Source organism: Urocitellus parryii, chromosome 11, assembly GCF_045843805.1.
Source record: "Urocitellus parryii isolate mUroPar1 chromosome 11, mUroPar1.hap1, whole genome shotgun sequence".
NCBI classification, from domain to species: Eukaryota; Metazoa; Chordata; class Mammalia; order Rodentia; family Sciuridae; genus Urocitellus; species Urocitellus parryii.
The window spans coordinates 92,463,652-92,482,611 of record NC_135541.1 but is presented as its reverse complement, the minus strand read 5'-3'; the positions used below and the strand labels follow the sequence as shown (position 1 = coordinate 92,482,611).

General features: G+C 40.6%; 2 pseudogenes; both read left to right on the top strand.

Annotated features, from left to right (window-relative positions):
- Positions 1 to 1,113: 1,113 nt before the first annotated feature.
- Positions 1,114 to 2,187, top strand: LOC144249234 (pantothenate kinase 2, mitochondrial pseudogene; annotated as a pseudogene).
- Positions 2,188 to 9,869: 7,682 nt separating this feature from the next.
- LOC144249331 (BTB/POZ domain-containing protein KCTD5-like) lies at positions 9,870 to 10,750 on the top strand (annotated as a pseudogene).
- Positions 10,751 to 18,960: the final 8,210 nt, after the last annotated feature.

Sequence of the window (18,960 nt, the reverse complement as noted above, 5' to 3'; positions counted from 1 at the left end):
ACAAAGCTTAACTTAATTAATATCATTAGATACAGCAGTCAGTCATTAAGAAATCTGCATCATCTTAATGGCTTGCTGGCATTACTTCTCAAACCACTCCCCCTGGCAAAGTGCCAGGTGCCATCTTGACTTGGTTGTGTCTCTCAACATTGTGCTCTACCAAACTATAAATCAACATGAAGGCATATGAAAGACATTTTCAAATTTGCAAGTGCTCAGAAATTTCATCTCCCTTCTATGTGTTTCTTTGTTTCTGTTCAATATGCCTTTGGATATATTCCAGAGAAGTGAGGTACAAACCAATAATGATGTAGAATATGAGGGAGTGGAACTAGGAGTGAAGATTAATAAAAAAAAAAAAAAACAATTCCAGGTTGAGAGTTGTGCATGGAGCTTGATAAACAATCTAAATCAGAATAGGAAGCCAGTTGGCCCCCAAATACAATGTCTTCAAGAACAAAAATGAAATGTGGTCTACATTAAAGATAGAATAATTATGGAAATGTGTGACATCCATGATGTAGTAAAGAAATGTTCTCTCAGTAAAAATAAAAGAAAGACAAATAGAAATTTCAGGAAACACAAACAACAAAAATCGTGTAAAATAAGTCATGATACAAAAACAAAGCCCATTAAAATACAGCATCATCTTAAGTTATTTCTGAAATGATAAAAGAAAATTTATTTCATTTGGGCACTAGAACATTCTTCTCCAAGGAGTCTAGAGATCATGACCTTAAACCTATAAAAAGATATGTAATTGTTGCACATTATTTGACTATGCAGTAAATGATAGTTAAAAAGACACAATAATATAAATTAGGGAAATCACTAATTTTCAATTTTGAGGATCAACCTATAAGCAACATATGAAAGATAGGTCTCAGGTAAAGAATGAATTTGGCATTGACCTTGAAATGCAAAAACAAAAATACAGCTGACATAATATGTGAGGGTTCAGGTACAAGCATGTGGAAGATGGAAGAAAGGAGAAAAGGTCCAATTGCCTCATCAAAGCATATCCAGAGGCTCAGGCAGGACTGCCTCTGAGGAGGCAGGAGGATTGCGGCCCTAGGGGGGCTGGCTGGTGGTGGGCAGCCGTGGGGGTTGCAAATGGGAGCCGGCCAGATCGGCTTGCGCCTGGAGTGCCATGGCAGGGCAGCCTCCACCTCACCCTCTTGGGCTGGGGAGCCAGCGCCCACAGGCTCCGAAGGTCAGAGGCAGGGGTCACTGTGTCCTCTGGCAAGCAACCTGTCAGAGCCTGCTGTTGGGCCTAGACAGATGGTGTGAGGCCCCATGGGCTCAACTCCTACAGCGGCCCTGCCTGAGTCTCTGGCTCACAGGTGGAAAGCCTCCAGAAAAAGCAGCCGATTTTTCCATGGTTTGGCTTGGATATTGGTGGAACCCTTGTCAGGCTGGTTTATTTTGAACCCAAAGACATCACTGCTGAAGAAGAAAAGGAAGAAGTGGAGTCTTCAAAGCATTCGAAAGTACTTGACCTCCAATGTGGCTTATGGGTCCAGGGGCATTAGGGACTTGCACCTGGAGATGAAGGACCTGACTCTGTGTGGATGCAAAGATAGGTGGTCTTCAGCTTTGCAAACTGCATGAACTAGACTGCTTAATCCAAGGAATTTTATGTATTGACTTAGTTGGTTTCAATGGACTATCAGAGTGCTATTACTTTGAAAATCCTGCTGATTCTGAAAAATGTCAGAAGTTACCATTTGAGTTGAAAAACCCACATTCTCTGCTTCTGGTGAACATTGGCTCAGGGGTTAGCATTTTAGAAGTGTACTCCAAAGATAATTACAAGAGGGTCACAGGCACAAGTCTTAGAGGAGGAAATTTTTTTGGTCTCTGCTGTCTTCTTACTGGCTGTACCACTTTTGAAGAAGCTCTTGAAGTGGTATCTTGTGGAGGTAGCACCATAGTGGATAAACTAGTGAGAGATATTTATGGAGAAGATTATGAAAGGTTTGGATTGTCAGGCTGGGCTGTAGCTTCCAGAACATTAACCAGGTGGTATTTGTTGGAAATTTTTTGAGAATTAATACCATTGCCATGCAGCTTTTGGTATATGCTTTGGATTATTGGTCTAAGAAACAGTTGAAAGCACTTTTTTCAGAACATGAGGGTTATTTTGGAGCTGTTGGAGCACTCCTGGAACTGTTGAAGATTCCCTGATTGTTACCTGGGAGGGTATCCTGAAATTTCTACAATGGGGTCTGTGGAGTTTTGTTTTTTAAAAGACTTACTCAGTTTTATGATCGTGTACTACCTGAATCAAGTTGAGAAATGACATGTATTTTTCTAAGTCATCAAGATAAATCCTTAAAAAATTTCAGTCTAATCTAGCAACCAGTAAGGAAAGGAGCATTAAAAAAAAGTGGACCATGTTCAGGCAGCATGAGGATTGCTGTGTTTAAGTTGCCCTTCAGAGTAGTGCTGTTGCACCTGTGGTGTTTTTGGAAATCTCAGCATAACTCACTACAGACACCTTGGAAGAGCTGTCCTGCCTTGAGCTGGCTGTGGTTGTGCATCCTGATTTAACTAGCTGTGTGCAGAACAGCCTTCTGTGTGTGATAATCTAGTCACTGTTTTCTCAGTACAGCCTTAGAGATCACCTGTACATTACTCTGGTTTGCATTTAGCCTTTGTGTGTACATATTGAAAAAATGGTTTATTTTAAGTATCTGCAAACTTAATTTGGTGGGTTAATTCTGTTCCTGAAACTGAAAAAGCAACTTTTAGAAGGGCAACTCTTGTGTTACTTCTCTAAATCATGGGAAGATCCATATGGAAGGAGAAAACTGCTGGCAGAATTCCCTAGGGTAAGGGGCATAAGGACCTGACCAAAGTGGGTGAGCTAGTGGAAAAAGCAGAGGCTGGCAGTGTGACACCAAAGAGCCTCTGGTATTGACAGCTCTTCAAGGAGCCATGTAGAGAGTATCCTTTCAGGCTGAGTAGCAAAGGAGGATTTGAAATGTCTGCTGATGAATTCTGGGAGCCTCTCATGCTCATAGGTTTCAGGCTACTTGAGGGTCTTGCTAAGGGCTGGACCTTTTCTTTCTCTTGTGCAGAATAAGTTAAGAATCATTCCCCTTGGAGACAGTGCAGCTTTTATATCTAATGTACCAAGTGATGTGGGACTCACAGTTGAAGTCAAGGAAAGGCCTGGTATAAAGCAGCCTTGTAACCAGAAGGAAGATCTTAAGGTCTTCCCTGTTCTGTGATCTCTACATGTAGCTCAGTTTCTTTCTGTGGTGGAAGAGAGGGGTGAGTAGATTGGGTGTTGGTTGTGTGATGGAAGCAGAGAGCCAGCTGCATGCTGGGCATCCCATAGCCTTTTCCCCGAGGAACACGTGCCTTTATGCATGTGCCTTGACACATCTAGAGGGTGGGTCCAGCTGGGTTGGGTCCTCCTGCAGCAGAGTAAGAGGGATGTTGCTGGGATGGCAGTCCACCATTATTGCAGCCACTCATCTCTAGGCCTTCCACTCTCAGTTGTCTGCTTGTTGGCTGCACTTTCTCCTTGCTTCCAAAAACACCACCACCATCCACCCACTTGTATTGGGACTAGAGGTAGGGATTTCTCAGCTCCTGTGCCCTTGACTTTCCTGCTCCACTGGGCAGATTATTCCCGTGAACTTCCATCTCATGGAGCACACGAGATTATGACAGTGCTCCACATGGGCAGTCTTTTCAGCCCTGGCTATTCCTACAGTCTAGCCTAGAAGGAAATTGAAGCCCAGAAGTACAAATATACCCAAGGTCACTCAGCTGCAAATGGGCAGAACTGGAATCGAGCCCAGATCTGTGTGGACCCAGAGCATGAGCTGTGAATATCTCGCTGGCCTTCCTCTAATCCACTGCTCCTCTCTTGAGAAGCTGTTTTTCCTCACTTTCTACCTTGTGTTCAGCCCACCCTGTCATTCCATGAGAGTGTTTTTTATAGGCCACCAGTGAACCTCAAGTTACAAATTTAATGGGTATTTCAGGATCTTAGCTGTGTCAGTTCTTAGCAGGCTCTTCTTGCTTTTCTGCCTTGTGGGATATTTTCATATTTGCCAGCTTATTCTCTGATGACAGATGGTGTCAGTTCTCAGACACAATCCTGGATCTCCTCAAGCCATCACCACAATCCTGGATCTCCTCAAGGTAGCACCCCACCCAGATATGGACCTTGAACTCAAGCCCTAGATGCTGTTTCCTCTCCACCTGTAGACCTCCAAGCTATCCCTGCAGATGCACACATCCTCATCCAAACTTCCTGCCATCTCATGACCTTTAGCCCATAAGGTGCACTCAAGGTAGTCACCATGGCCAACACCCTGTCTGCTCTCAGTGGTTGTCCTAGTCTGCTTTCCATCTAGTGGCCTGAGTGTCTTACCTTATCTTACCCCCAGTAGAAGCAGCATGTGGGCTGGGGCTATGGTGCAAAGAAAAATATATGGAGGAGGGTGGCTGGTATGTGATAGGAGGTGGCTGGGTGTAGGGAGATGAGGGCAGTAAGGACACCTATGCTTGATTTTGGACTGTCAAATAGGCAGCTGAGTTTTTAAGTCAGAGATACAGAGCTGGATAATGTTCATGCAGATGGGAAAAGCAAGGAATTTTGTGAATTCCAACAGCATGAGAAAAATAATAGTAATGCAATGGGCAGTGAAGGAATAAGAGACAAAACAAGCTCTTCATAGGGTCCAGTGGCTCAGACCGATTGTAAATCTTCAGGCACCTGGTGGAGAATGGATGAGGCTGTCCAGATTCAACTACATGGTCATAGATGCCCTCACAACAAGTTTTCCTGAAGCCATGAGACTGAAGCTAAGCTACAGATGTCCTAGTGAGGAGTGAGGAGTAGCACTGGCTTAGAGGACTTTGGACCAGCACTTTTTCTCTTCAAGACAAATACTTTCAGGTCTGGGATATATAGCAAAAGGGTTGGTTTGGGGGTTAATCCTTGGGGTCATGTGGGCTCAACAGGGAAAAAGACCAATACTGCTACTTCAGGCCACCCTGAGTTCACAGTTGGAGACTGTCAACATGTGCCTGTATAATTGAAGCCTAGGTAGTTGGTAACACCTGGACTTCCACTGTAATCTCCATTTGAAGCCTAGCATTCTCACACTATGGCCTGTTACAGAAGTGACTAAAGGCATCAGCACCTACCTCCTCTGCTTGAGCAGAACCTTGCCCTTTGTATTTCCAAGTCTTGCTACCCAGGCAACTACTCTGAATTGAAATGCACACACTCGGACATTAAGCATTTTCAAAACTTGCTTTTTATTTACATGTGTTTCAGTTTTTAAACAAGTGATTAGCAAAAAAATACATTAAAATTTTAAAATAGCAATTAAATATACAAAAATATACCTTACAAAAAAAAGTATATCCAGAATGGGCTACTTCACTAACTCTAAGAGCACTGCCTACTCAGAAGGAACCTCATCTTTCTGGGTTATTTAAGAGCTGCATGGTTAGTCCCCTGCCTCCACGAATGTCGTCCTGCACCTATCAACAGGGAAGACACACACAGCCTTCTAAAAACACAGGTCAGACCATGTCACTTCTCTGTTCAAAACCTTGCAGTGGTTTCCCATTTAACTTAGAGTTTAAAAAAAATCCCTAAATTGATCCATGTGGCCCTCCACCATCTCACACTCCTGCTTTGAGGCTTTTGCTTTTGCCCCTGTCTGGAACTTTCTTCCAAAGATATTCACATGGAATACAGAAAGTGAATAGATAGTATCTTTCATGGTTTTGTTTTGTGTTCCTAGGGATAGAACCCAGGGCCTCCTGCATGCTAGGCAAGTACTTTACCACTGAGCTATACCCCTAGCCCTTATCTATTTTTATTTTGAGACTCGGTCTCCCTACATTAGCCAGTCTGGTCCCAAACATGCAATCCTCCTGCCTCAACCTCCTGAATAGATGGGATTACAGGTATGAACCACTGTACTCAGAAAACACTAACTTTTAAATTGAGAAATAAAGAAATATCAGCAAAAGCATATAATTGAATGTCTGGAGGTCATTACCAGAATACTAAAAAGAAAAAATAAATATTTTTTGCAGTACTGGCAATTAAAAAGTGGCTGCTGTTTCTACCTATGTACAGTCATGTGCTGAATAACACAGCAGTCCACAAACACATTAGTTGTCCTATAACGTGATATCTAGTGGTTATTGACATGGTAATTGTTCCACTTTGTATAAGTACATACTGTGGTGTTCATACAATGACAAATTGCCTAAAGATACATTTTTTCAGGACATAGCACAACCATAGGCAATGCATGACCATATGTATGTTTGTGATGAGCTGAGAAATGAATTTTTGAAAGATATGCACCAGATTACTTGCAGATGTAACTTTTCAGGGATCAGTTGAAAGGAATACAGGGATAAAAATCAGTATTAAAGCTTTTAGTCTTTTTAACCTGCCAAAAAGGGGAGAATATTTGCCTGTGGCAAGTGGGACTGAAAAAAGGCAAAACACTTGTTTTTCTATAAAAACTTTCCATAGTATTTTATTTTTACCTTGATGGAAATTAAAGAAAATCAATATTAAAAAAGAAAAAGAATAAATAGTTCTTGGTTCAGTCTAGTACATGCAAAAATGTACACTAGAACCCCAAAGTACCATCACAACTGAAATGATGTTAGATTTGGAAATTTTCAAAGTACTACCAGCTGCTTACTAATGAAATAAGATAACATGAAACATTTGGTTTTAAGCATTTTAACTTCTTGATATCAACCTGCAAGGATTTCAAAATGTTCCTCTATTAACAACATAGTCACTATATGAACATCAGGGCCTCTTCTCTTATTCACCTGTCAGCTGCTGGGGAACTGGTCCAATATTTTAGCATTTAATCTTATTTTTCTCCCTCTGGATCACATGGTTGGCTTGGCCAAATGCAGGTGTAACATGCCAAGCCAAACATCCGTCACTAGGCAGCAGGACATTTATTGGTCTTATCTAAAACAGTGTTTTCTACACCACAAACACTGTAGTCATTAAGCCAAGATGAGGACCCAACCTTGGTGAATGGTGTGGCTGGACTTCAAGGTCTCAGGCATCAGCCAGATTCTCCCCATGCTCACAGAGCCCTGAAGGGCCCAGCCTCTCCTTGTCAAGCAATGTCCAGAAAGAGAAGAGGGAGGAAATTCTGATGAAGAAACAATAGGCAGGTCTACAAAGGGTTCTTTGAGTCACTTCTATAGTTTCTATACAACTCAAGGGCTAAGACTAAAAGTGGCTTCTGCTGCTTATTCATGGGTCAGCCTTGGCATCTGATGCAAATGCTCTTCCAAACCCTAGCCAGCCAGGGGAGATAATGAACACAGTTTTGTCCAGACTGCAAGCAAAAGTGAAATTCTGGTTCTCTACCCCTGATTTTATCCCAGGCAGGAAGGGAAAAGAATAACAAAAGGTTCCTGCATCTCCTCAGCAGATCTTTAGCATGGGAATGAGTATGTTGCCCTGATTATGAAGATCAATTGACTACAACATAGGTAAGTGCCAATCCAAACTGGCCTGTGGTGCCACATGCCTGTAATCCAAGTGACTAGAGAGGCTGAGGCAGGAGGATATCAAGTTGGAGACCAACCTCAGCAACTTAGTGTGACCCTGTCTCAAAGAGAAAATGAAAAGGGGAGATAAGGGTTGGGGTGTGTGGGAGAAAAGCCATTTAAGGTGTTTAAGATAACAGGGCCCAAATGTGCATTTATGTGTGAACTTTTGAGAACAAAGACCTGAAGGGTATATTACAGTCCACACAGGTAAATTTACTATGTAGTTTATTAAAGTTTATAAGACTTCTAACAATTACATTTTTGAAGTGGGTGTTTCGAGAGTAACATGTCATTAGAGTGCATGATTAGAATGTATAAGCCCCTAGAATTAGTCCACAGCATCAAAAGATACAATATAAGTAAAATAAAAATTGGGAGAATGTATCAAGTATGACATTCCGTTTAGAATTTTTTTAAGAGAGAGTGAGAGAGGAGAGAGAGAGAGAGAGAGAATATTTAATATTTATTTTTTAGTTCTCGGCGAACACAACATCTTTGTTGGTATGTGGTGCTGAGGATGGAACCCGGGCCGCACGCATGCCAGGCAAGCGCGCTACCGCTTGAGCCACATCCCCAGCCCAGTTTAGAATTATTAATATCATTCCATTTTTTTCTGACAATGATATTACTCAAGGACTGCTTGTCCTTTAAGATCATTCTTGCTTCTTGAAAGAAAACCCCTATTATCACCTAATTACCTACCGCTCCCCCAATTCTCCAAAATAGTGGGGCAATGTGTTAGAAAGGGAATTTCCTTTTAGAGTACTTTTTAAAAAGTCCCCCCCTCCAAGTACTGGGGATTAAAACCAGGGGCACTCTAACACTGAGCTACATCCTCAGTTCTTTTTATATTTTTCTATTTTGAGACAGGATCTCACTAAGATGCTGAGGCTGGCCTTGAACTTGTGATCCTCCTGCCTCAGCTTCCCCCACTGCTAGGATTATAGGCCTGTGCCACCTCATTCACCTCTCCCACTGCTTCTTGATTTCTTAGTTTTTAGGCCTCTTAAGCATGATCCCAGGTATGCATTAAGACCAAGAGTTTTTTTTTTTTTTTGTTTACCTCATAACAAAAAAATTTCCTAAAATTGCTCCCTTCGCCCACCCTGTTATTCTCATCTGAACATATTATTTTAATTTACAGCTTCTATCACAGGTTATAATCCTAAATTATAACTACTTGCCAAAGTATTTCCACTTTCCTCACACAACTGACCTTCATTTCCTGATCTCACTTGCAGTTAGCTGCAGCCAGATGACTGGTATAGCCAAGGGAATATAGGCAGCAAAAAGTAGCTTCAGGTTCTAGCCTGCAGAGTTCTGCCACATGTAATCCTCCATTCTCTTTTTCCATTCACCAATTTCATAGATAATATTTAAAGACCCAGAGGAGTATAGAACTGCAAAGGAGAAGTAGGTAAGTGCTTATGGAGAGAGTCCAGGATCCTAAAGACATCAGCAGCAGCCTGGTTGGATCATTCCCTAACCAAAAGCAAGTTTTTACTGGATTAGTCTTTTGAGTTCTCTCTCTCTCTCAACTGGACTTTGAACTTGGGCACTTTACTGCTAAGCCACATCCCAAACCCTTTTTTTTTCTGAGACAGAATCTCACTAAGTTGCTGAAGGTCTTGCTAGATTGCTGACACTGGCCTTGAACTTTCATGCCTCCTGCCTCAGCCTCCCATGTCCCTGGAATTAAAGGTAAGCACCAGGGCACTCACAGGGGTTTTCTTCTTATAGAAGATTCTAGTTAATAAATTGAAGAAAGAATGATAGAATTAGATTACCACCATTTTAAACACTAATGAATTAATGAATCTAGACAATGATCATCAATGACTGTTATTGTTGATGGAAAGAGGGATCTTTGAGATTATTCACAGAATACTAAGAACCCTTCATTGAGTCCTAGGGCTCCCTTTTTTATTTACATTCACTTCCAGATCATAATCAATCCCAGGTTTCTAATACATCTATACATTGATAACTTACAAAATTATATCTTTTTCTCTAACAATCCAGCAAAATTCTAGATTTCTATTTTGATCTTCTTCTCAAAGTCTCTACTTGGCTGCTTACAAGGAATCTAAAGCATAACATGTCCTCCCCATCTGAGTAGATGAGTCACCCAGTGACAATCTTCTAAGGGGCCCCCTCTAGAAAGTTCTTCACACAACATCCAGAGCCAGTTACCTTTTCAAAAACACAAATCAGTGCTGTAGCAGGGCTTGCTGAGATCCTGGTGGAGAATCTCTCAGAGCTTCTGCCAGCAGACCTAGGAGGCCATGGCTCCAGACTGGGAGTTGGCCTATGCTGCTGCTGAAGAGCAGGGCTCAGCAGGCGCCCTGGCTCAGCGCCCTGGCATCCTGTCCCAGGGGGTCCTGCTCAAAGGGCTCAATGTCAGTGTCACTTACTTCCCCACCCCCCAGCAGACACTATTCCAGAACCGAAGTCTTTCCTATACCGTTTGTGGTAGGCCAACTCCAACCTGGACTCAGACAAGGTGAGGGCCACGCAGGTCCGCCAGGGGCGCCGGCCCCACGCCTGGGCCACAGGAAAGCACTACACCCTGGTGCCCACTGCTGTCAAAGGGACCCCTGTCACTGTGCCAGGGGCGCCCTTTGCCCCTGCCTCCCGCCTCCAGTGGTGGAGAGGGAGGTCCCCCAGGTCCCTGACTTGTCTGCAGACCTACTTTTTCTCCCTGGACTCTGGCCCTGGGGTGAAAGGGGTGCCTATTTTTTTGACAGGATCCCAGGGACCTTGGAGCTGTGTTGAACCCCTTGAGACATGGGAAGCTGATCCTTAACAAAGACCTCGCTGAGGAAGGAGTGTGGGAAGAAGCAGAATTTTACAACATCACCTCACTCATAAAACTTGTAAAGGACAAAATTAGAGAAAGAGACAGCAAAACATCACAGGTGCCTGTGAAGCATGTATACCCTGTGTTCAGTGTCAGGAGGAGGGGCTCACACAGATGGTGTCCACCATGCCTGATGGCTGGAAATTTGAGCAGCTGGTCAGTATCGGCTCCACTTACCACTATGGGAATGAAGACCTGGCCGAGCTCCTCCCTGTGGCTTCCAAAGAGCTGCCCAACACCCCATTTGGCACAACCAGGGAGCCCAGCAAGGAGGCCAAGATCTTGCAAAACGGGGCTCAAGGATGAGAGATGCAGCACTGACAGCCAAAGAAATGATATACTTTTGCCCAAGATTCGGTCAACCGCCATGTCCAGGAAGTATGTCTGTGAGAAGAAAACTGCTTTTGATCATTTCTCTAGAGATCTGGGTCTGCATCCTTTTTTGCCTCAGAGATGGCTGGTGAGAGACAGCCCAGCTGTCTAAGGCCAGGCATCCCCATAGACAGGAGGCACAGGGGCCAGGAGGGCTCTCTGGGAGCCTGCTCTGTTCTTTCCCAGTGCTGCATGGGACTGAGGCAGGGTGCTCCCAACTAGCCTGCAGCAGTCCTAAAGACCATCTGAAGGGCAGGGCCCTTGGTGCTACATTCACAGTCTGTGATAGCAGTTCAGGCCTCACCAGAAGGAAGGGGCAGCAGCCATGTGGATTGTCCTGCACACCGTGGCTCAGCTCCAGATGCCTGGGTGATCACTGCTTAAGCACCTGAACATCATCCTCAGGTCAGGGAGGATGCTCTGCCTTCAGTGTGATCAGTTGACAGTTTCTGGTCCTCGGTGAAGACCCCTGACAATGGTGGACTCCACATCATCACTACTTTCTGGGCACCTACCCTGAGGACCGGCCTCCTTCAGAGCCAGGCTCTTATTCCAGCCTGCACAGCCAGGACAGTCAAGGCTTCTTGATTTGTATTTTCCAGGCAAGAGATTTCTGTACCCCTTTTTTTTAAAGTGTGGATAGATTACCCAATGTTTATACTCTTTAGAAATGCTTAAAAGTGTTGCTATGTTTTAGATGGATCTGTCAAATAGTTAAAAGGGAAGTAGAAGTTTTGCCTCATGGGTTCCACCTGAGGGCTCATCAGGGAGCTGGTGCCCACCAGAGCCTTTGTCACACCTGGGATGGAGGCTAGGTGGAGGCCTATCCCCTAGCTTCTGGAGCTGACACTCCAAGTCACATTGAAGAGTCGGGATATTTTTAGTGCATCATGTGTCTCTTCCACTCTGGCTCTGTTTTCTCTGTAAAATTATGCAGTTCTTCTTTCTAATACTCCTGGAGCATTTGAGACTTGACACAACTTACATGACCCATCCAGTGTGCCATCCATGCTGCTAGGGTTACTGTAGAGGCTGCCCCCTGCAGGGTCTAAGAGTGTTGAGTGGGGGCTGGGGGCCTGGCCCCAGTGAGCAAGCTCTGCCTCTTGAACTCTGCTTCCCAGTGGAGCTGTGCAGACTGACCACTGGAGTTGCCTGTGTGAGGTCAGAGGCTCTGATGCTGTGCAATGTCAATGCTTCCAGAAACTTCTTACCTAGGTCCTCTTTTTTTTTCTTCTTTGCCAATAACCCGATTAACCAAGTTTTCCAGCATCTAGGATTTACCTCCTCCTTTTGTAAGGCCTCTTGTATGTTGTTAAAGGTTCAGCTTAAACAATTTATAAAAACCTTTCTATAGGGCAGATTTAGTCACTGGCTGAACTGGTCCTCCCCAGCAGAGCTCCAAGGGAAGGTTTCCCTGTTGGCCCTGGGGATCTGCTGGGTACTTAGCATTTTTTGATTTTGACATTGACATAATAGGTAGGCTTGTGGATTGTTTTGTTTTTGTTTTTTAACTTAAAGATATTAAGACTTAATTCATTAAAATTTATTCTAAGGTGATATTTATACTTTTGTATTTTTTCAGTATCCACATTTTATCAGCTTACCATTTAACACCTAAGTTTCTCCTGAAAATAGCAAATAAAATTGTGTATTTATAAATAAAAAAAACACAAATCAGATAATGCCAAACACTTATGCAGAATCCTCATACATTCTCCTTTCACACTCAGTAAAATTTAAACTTTTTTTCATGGCCTCTTCCTTCCTGGATACCTCTCTGACTTAATTTTATACCACTCTCCTGATTCTTTACTCTTCTCTACTTTTGTGATTGTTCCTTGAAGGCAATAGCTCCTTCCTGCCTTTGGGCCTCTGCATCTGCTCTTCTTCTGCCTGGTATACTCTTCTACCATGTGTGCTCATGGCTTTGTCACTCACATCATTCTAAAATCCTAGAGAAGGCTTTCTGGACAATCTATCAAAAAATAGCACCTTAGACAGGCACAGTGGTGCACATTTGTAATCCTCGAAGTTTGCAAAGCTGAGGCATGAGAATCTAAAGTTCAAAGTCAGCCTCTGCAACTTAGATAGACTTGTCTCATAATAAAAAATAAAAGACAAAAGGGGCTGGGGATGTAGCTCAGTGGTTAAGCAACCCTGGGTTAAATCCCTGATAATCCTCCCAAAATAGCATCTTGCCTCTTCCCATGGCCACAACCCACTTTCACCATTTCCTTCCCCTGTTTACTCTTTTCCATTGCCCTATTACTACTTGATATTACATATTTGCTTGCTTGTTATGTGTCCATTTAAAGCCTGTGGAAGTTCATGAGCACAGGAATTTTGTGTGCCTTGTCCACTGCTGTTTCTTCAGTGCATAGAAGTGCTCTCAATGCATAGGAATGCTATATATATATATATATATATATATATATATATATATATATATATATATATATATATTTGAAAAAACAAATGTATTAATGGATTCTAAAGAAATGTTCCTGTTTCACTCAATTAGAGTTGTGAATCTAATTTAGCAAACCCTATATATTGCATAGTGATTGGGTAATCTTAGGAGAGTTGTTTAATATCCCTGTGCCTCAATTTCTTCATCTGTGAAATCTAAGAAAATGTCAACTATTTCATTAAATATGAGGTTTGAATAAATGAATACATGAAGTGCTTATTCTGGAATAATACCTAATAATAATAAGTATTCTATTAGTGCTTGCTGATATTGTTGGGTTTTGTTTATTTATTAATTTATTTTTTCGGTGGTGCTTGGATTGAACCCAGGGCCTCGGGCATGTGAGGCAAGCACCCTACCAATTGAGCTATATCCAGCCTCCTGATATTGTTATTGTTACAGAAATTTAGACTTTCAAAATTTAAATTAAGGAGGTAGAAGAAAGGGCCATTTTTCACATTATAAAGGACATTTGAAAATCATAACAAATGAATGTGTATTAGGATTTACAAAGCAGAGGTTAAAAATAGTAGAGAAACTTGAAATGAAAGTCTTAGAAACTTCTGCCAATTAAAAATCAATCAGCAGCTCGGTGTGGTGGCACATGCCTATAATCACAGCAGTTTAGGAGGCTGAGGCAGAAGCACTTCAAGTTCAAAGCCCGCCTCAGGAAAAGCAATGTGCTGAGCAACTCAGTGAGACCCTGTCCCTTAATAAAATACAAAAAAAAGAGCTGGGGATGTGGCTCAGTGGTCAACTGTCCCTGAGATCAATCTCCAGTACTAAAAATAAATAAAATAAAAATCAGCAATAAAGACAAAGGAAGTCTGAAACTATGATGGAGCCATTCAAATTTGATTAACAACCAAAAAAATTAGTTTATATACAACTTTGCAGGATAACAATTGCAGTATATATCAAAGCACATTTGTATCTTTAAAACTAAATGCCACAATATAAGCAAAGAAGGTGGAATCCTTTCCCACTATCTTTGTGTTCCTACACCACATAAGCACCATGTCCCTCTTTACTAACAGCTTTGATCTGGAGGAAGCAACATAATTTTTGCTCCAGCCCAGACTTATCACATTAGTGCAAAGCCAATAAACATCACCCAAGAAAAGGGTTCTACAAATAAAGGAGATTGATTAGCTAAGTGTTAACTATCAATTCTGCACTAAAAATAAGCCAAAAATTGAAGCAAAAATATGGATTTTTATAAAATTTGATTTTAAGCCAGTTGCTTACGCATTTATCTCAGTTTCTTTTTCTACATGTAATTAGGGAAAAATGTTTTTTTTCTATCTTTTTTGCTGTTGTTATCTGCATTGTTCTGGTGTTTTTACTTTGTATTAAAACCATCAGGATTCTGCTGTACTCTCCTTTGGCCAAACTGACTTGCCAAGCATGTAGCATTCTTCTGTTCCCACAAAACAACCTCCCACCTTTACTTACAATTTCAAAATATGCCAATGAAAGGAAATTGTGCTTGGTGTCTCAACATACCTTGAGCCTCAGCCCTCCTGTCCCTCCAACAGCCAGACAAAAGAAGAGCTTCTCATAAAGACAGTTCTTAAGATTCAAGGGAGAATTAAAAATCAGTGAAGTTAACTATAGCACTACAAATACCATTCTAGTTGAGCCTACTGCTTTTTCCAACTGTGATTTCAGATTGAAAATGCAAAGCCATAGATATGGAATAAAGTATTGCTTAGGGCATTTTGTGTTATAAAATAACTCAAAAAATATAAAAAAATAAAAATAAATGACTCGCTTGTAATAACAGATCTTCCCTCCCCATTTAGTACCTTGTGAAGCAATTGGTTAAGCACTTATTATTATTATTATTATTATTATTATTATTATTATTATTATCTTAACACGAATTTGGAAATCTGAATACTCTTTCTCAGAGAGATTGCCAACTGAGAAACTGTCGTTCATTTCATGACAGCAATTTTCTATGGGCTATTTATTTTAAATTTGTTAAGCATATCAGATTTAATCTAGAAAGTCCTTAATTTTAAGTGTTCAAAGAGCATGTGAGCTAAAAGCTTAAATCAAGTCTTTCCAAGGATGGACACTTTTTGTTGTTGGTACAATAAAGATCTTTTGTGCTATTTTAAGAATTCCCTTGGCTAAAGATTTTGAATGCAGTAAGAAAATCTATAGACCTCAGACACTTGGCTAACCATGAAGGTCAGCTTAAAGTTACAAGTAACATTTTTTTCAACCCTCAGTCTGAGAGAATAAGTACACTTAAGTAATAAAGGAAATAGTATTAAATACAAGTAACCTGGACACTCATTACCTCAGTGCAAAAATTCAAGATGTCTCCAGTGCCTTTCTCATTTTCATCATTGGCATCAGTTAAAGTAATATGTATATATATATATATATATATATGTATATATATATATATATATACATATACATATATATATATATATATATATATTTTAGAGAGAGAGAGAGAGGAATAGATGGATATAGATGCCTAAAAATTATGTATTTTTTTCTAAAATGTAGTTTGAATATGTTGCTTCCTTACAAGATCATATTTTCTAATGTCAACCTAAATCTGATTTGCCTCCTGCATTTCTTAAATTTTCTTGAAGTAGCACCATCCTATTTAACAGGGAGACTTTTAATACCAAAGTCATTTTTTCAAATTTTTCCCTTATTTCATCACCATATGCACTCAGTTGCCAGGTTCTATTGGTTCTAGCGTTGCAATAACCTCTCGAGTGCCCTCCTCTCCAATCCCTCTAACAGGAGAGATTACCTGCCCTGCTGTGATAACTACTCCTAAAATTTATCCCTGCATTTAGCCTCTCCTTATCTCAAGGCAAATAATTCTCTCAAATCAATCTTTTAACAAACAACTATGATTTTTCATTCCCTTCTCAAATGTCTTACAAACTACAAAACAAAACTTAGATGTCCCTCTCTAGCATTTAAAACCAGAATATGAATATGATCTACCATCGACCACTGAGCCACATCCCCAGTCCTATTTTGTATATTTTTTATTTAAAGACAGAAGTTTCATGGAGTTGATTAACATCTCTCTGTTGCTGAGGCTCGCTTTGATCCTCCTGTCTCTGCCTCCCAAGCTGCTTGGATTACAGGTGTGTACCACCAAGCACAGCTGTTTTTTTTTTGTTGTTGTGGTTTGTTTGTTTTGTTTTGTTTTGTTTTTAGTTGTAGATGGACATAATACCTTTATTTGTTTATTTATTTTTATGTGTAGCTGAGGATGGAACCCAAGGCCTCCCAAGTGTGAGGCCAGCAATCTACCACTGAATTACAAACCCAGCACTGCGCCCGGCTTTTGTGCATAGATTTTTTAAAACATTTTTAGTTGTAGCTGTACAGAATACTTTTCTCTATTTATTTACTTTTTTTGTGTTGCTGAGGATTGAACCAAGTGCCTCACATGTGCTAGGCTAGCACTCTACCATTGAGCCACAACCCCAGCCCTTGTGCATAATTTTTAATGGAAATTTCACAGGAAAGCAGGGAGCTAAAACTCCAAACCTATGTTCTTGCATTCGGATGAAAGAAAATTTAAAGTCAGACAACGAAAGCCATGCAAGAGAACTTGATTATAAGTAAATGTAAAGAGAAAGTGAGGTGAAAGTAAAGTAAAATCTCATTCAGCTTAAGCAGAGAGCACTGTCAAGAGAGAGGATGGGCTGTCTCCCAGCAGAGAATGACAAAGGAGACAATGCTGTCTCCAGGTTCATTACTGTGTGCTGTTTACCAGGAGAACTGGGGACTGCCTTCTGCACTCTTTGCCAATCAGCTGTTCAACCCCTCCTTCACACCAGGCAGTGGATTTTTGATCTTAACTGTCCTCTCTGGAGCTGTCATGGTGGCCATCCTTTTCGGGGGTGGAAGGTGGTCATCTACAAGACAATCCCATGTTAATGTGGGTACTGGAGTCAATAGCCAGTTAGAAGTTACCTAGTGCACCTGAGCTACTATAGGAGCCTTCTTTACCACACGGATGGAAACCCCTGTAGCCATAAAATCTAGCCTCACACCAGTCTGAATGGGCTCTGTCAAGAGTTAGTCCCATTAATCCTTTTCTCTTGATATGTGTTCACATTAGTGTCTTTGCTTCTATTTATTTTCTACAAATGAACTACTATAATTTGCTTTCTCATCTACTTTGGAAGTACTTTAAAGAACACTTGTGACATTGCCATGCATTTCACTACTCATCACTAGCTACTGCCTAACAGACAGCTATGCAGAACTATTCTACTTTCTTTATTATTAGGATGAAGCAACACTCCTGATTTGGCCCTAGCTTGTTCAAATAACATTTGAAACAACATCAATTCTAAATATGTCCCAAGTGAAGACAGCACCTGGTAGTAACCATTTCCTGAAAAATAAAGTTTTGTTTCACTATGAACTTTTTAGATCACCTTAAGACATCATCAGATTTATTCTTATTTTTTTTCTGTGTGTGCCTAGCAAAGTCTTGGTATTAAAACAATATAAAACAATACCTCACTAAATATTGAATGAATTAATTAATTAATCAGCCACATAATCAATGGATGAAATGAGCATGCACATACTACTTGTTTCCTACTATCTCCATATTAAGAAATAGAGCCAATAAAGAGCTTGGTTCCTACTATCTCTGTATTAAGAAAGAAAGCCAATAAAGAGCACCACAGATAACAGTAAATACTTGCTAAGTTTAATTCATGCAATTTTAGAGCCAAGAGGACCTTAGAGATGATTCCAGTTATTTCTCTCCCTTTATGAGTACATAGTTGTATTGAATATGTATTAGCAAAAACATTCAGTTTTTCTCCCTCCTTGAGGGCAAAGACATTATAATGATCAGTGTCCTTGCCTTCACCTCACCTGTTCACCTGTTGCTTGGGGGATTGTAGGCACTCAAAAAGCTTTCTGAGTGATGGTGTGAGAGTTCATGTAGCCCTCTGTTGTCCAATAAGCAGTCATTAGCTACATGAGGCTTTAATTAATTAGAATTAAATAACATTTAAAATTTATCCTTTGTCACACCAGCCACATTTCAAGTGTCTGTCATCATATGTGGCTAGTGACTACCACATAAGCAGAGAACAATCCCTTCATTGTAGAAAGTTCTATTGGCCAATGCTGGTCTAGACTATTTCCCTCAATTTGCAGAACTGAATGAGCTCAGGGAAGTTGTCACTTGCACAAAAACAAGCTATTAGGAGTAAAACTAGAAACTCCTAAATCAAACCCATTGTTGTTAAGTTATAGATGATTCATTTCAGAATTCCAATTATGTGTAACCTTAACTTAGAGTTCCAGTAGTATTATACAAAACATGGTCTTTGTCTTATGATTGCTATAGAAGTTATTTGTATTTTAATTATCAATTCAAATGTTTTATAAAAAATATACAGCAGGTACAAAATGTATCTAGGAGTTCTGTACTTCTGGTTTATGAGGAATAAATGATGCTAACTTTCAAAATGCTTTCAAAGTGTTTAGCAAAACAAAATTAAAATATTATGGGTTTGTGCCAATTTAATTAGAAAAATTGATTCATAAAATAGGCTCTAATTTTAAAGGGTGCTTTTTATTTTGGTTTATTTAATGCAGTCCTAGATTTACTGATTTGTAAAAATTGACTGGATCTTAAACAAAAATATGA